This window comes from Macadamia integrifolia, chromosome 6, assembly GCF_013358625.1.
Source record: "Macadamia integrifolia cultivar HAES 741 chromosome 6, SCU_Mint_v3, whole genome shotgun sequence".
NCBI lineage: Eukaryota > Viridiplantae > Streptophyta > Magnoliopsida > Proteales > Proteaceae > Macadamia > Macadamia integrifolia.
The window spans coordinates 18,823,259-18,825,908 of NC_056562.1; positions in this window are offsets into that span (position 1 = coordinate 18,823,259).

The window sequence follows — 2,650 nt, forward strand, 5'->3', positions numbered from 1 at the left end:
CATCCCCTAGTACCTTTCCTTTGAAGGCAGTTTTTTTTATTATTTTATTTTATTTAAGAAAGAAAATAGCATTAACTTAAAACGGCTTGGACATCTAATAAGTGTTGGACAGGGAAATGTTTTGTTTTTGTTCATAGATACTTATGCTAGATGTGTTAAAAAAACACCACTTTGTTGGTAGGCCTGAGCAAATAATTTGTTACGCAAACAAGGTCATAGACCTCCAAAAAATAGGAGCGAAGATGTGGTGCTTTTGTCCAAAGAAGAATTTGATCCGAAGACCTTAGACTCCATTTGACTGCAAGGAGAATTTAAAGAGAAGGGAAATGGAATTTTCATATTTAAAAAGGAAATGTTTGTAACATTATCCAATGTGATTGTATAAAATGCATAATTTTTTTAACTATATTTAATGATAATATATGTTACATATTATAGTAAAGGGTTTTGAATGCAAAATGAAGTGAAATTTTATAATCAAATATGGAATGATTTGAAGTTAATGTAATATTTACATAGGGTAATGATTACATACATTTCTTTTTTGTATGAAAATTTCACTTCCATTCTCTTTAATTTCCCTTGAAACTAAACATAGCCTTAATGATTTATTGGAAAGTGGCTCATTATCCATAGGTGCATGGCCTATACTAATGCTCCTTGTGCCTATCTCTCTCTTCAATAAAACAAAGGGGTATAGATGCCTTCTCATATGAGGGAGGAGAAAGTCAAAGAGCTATACAAATGGGTGCATTGGTGTAGGTCATGTTCTACGACAGATATTTTTCCCTTAATACATTGGCAAAACGAAGCTCTTTGGTCATGCGGCCTGGCACCCACACACACGGGGGGAGGGGGAATGATGCCCCACCCATGTGCAATATAATAAACCCATGCCTATTGATGCTCATGGCCCACACACTGATGTGGGATCAAGTGACTAAAGAGTGTTCTTTACCCTATATATATAACCAGACAAGTTCCTCCATTGCCCTGGACAAACTTTAATTCAACTATGCATACACATCCTTGTAGCTCAAATTGGAGGATGCTTAAACCGAAATGACTCCTTCATTAGTAGGCATTATGCAAACACTACAAGTGCAAATTACTATCACTCCCTTGTAAGTTATAACTGCCCTATATTTACTTCTTTTCTAGTTCACTCATAAAAGCAAATTTCCACTTTTTTTCTCCAATACTATAATATTATTTTAAATCTTATCCCAACTTAATGGGTCAAATACATGGACATTCTAAGTAAAGACAAACGCGAGAATCCATGCAAAAAGATTGACGGGTTATAGTTAATTATACTAGGTGTCGGCTATCAACTTGAGGCACTATTACAAATCAACCACATGCTTATAATGACAAACTATAATAAGGTACTTGTTGTCTACCTGACGTACTATATAGATCGGTCAAGTCAAAACTTCTTAAATGCATTACGTCCACCACCAAGACAATACATCACCCAATCTACTTTTATAAAAGGAGGAATGAAATAATGAATTCTTAATAACCCTGCTAAGCATGGAAAATAATAGGGAATAAAAAGTCTACACAACAAGAAAATCTTTTTATATTTTTGTATCAACCCATATTTCGATCAATAACTATATAATTCAAAAGTTCTCAAGTAAGAAAGAGTGACCGGATTCATATTGAAGGAGCTAAAAGAGCTGAGTGTAGGCCTAAAATGACCATAAGTGATGGTGAAGAATAACATGCTTAGTCTCGATCTTGACCCACCTCTTTCTCTCCTATTAATTAAAATATCATGAATATCCCTACACCCCTTCCATCAGCCTCCTCTGGTAGCTGCCCTACCCTCCACCACCACCCCTTTCTGCCTGGCCCCACTTTTGCCCTATTCCCTCTACATCTCCCCCTCTCCTAGCCACGACGCCCCACTCCCACCACCACTTTCTTCCCCAGCCTTGTCCCTACCTCCCTATCCCTCACCACCACCCCGGTAATGGACGTAACCCTTGTTTATCCAACTGATTCTTCTGACAAGATGTCGAGGTTCCGAAGGTTGTTTTGAATGAAAGCAGTGGAGGATGCACTAGTCAAATTATCAAGTTTTCTATTGTCAAGTATAATATACCACCCTCTCACTAGTACACCAAATAGTGGGAGGAGGATAGAATAATGTCCTCCCAAGTGATACATAAACAGGAATATAACCACCGGTTCAAAATCGAACTTGACTGGTTCAAACTTAACCCTAACCGAATTGGCTAGATCAGTCAACGACCCAATGGTCAATCAATATAAATTAAGGAATTATTACAAGAATACCTACATCTAATGTTCAAAACAACTATAACATCTAACATTAATGCATATATATCCCATGATTCATTATAAGTTCTAAGATATATCATCGAAAAATATCATCCAACACCAATTGTAAATTTATACACCACAAATGTCTAAAATCTTATGTGATGCATGTTCAGTTGGAGTTGCGGGTCATTACTTCAGAAACATTTTTATCAGGTTGTACTCGATTTCAGAGCCCGAGCATTGAATTTGAGTTGAAGGTGATATCATGAGAAATGTAGGCCATTGAGTTAGCTTCATGTTGGGAAAAAAAATCAATAGGACTTTGGGAGAGAGAGAGAGAGAGAGAGATGTGGTC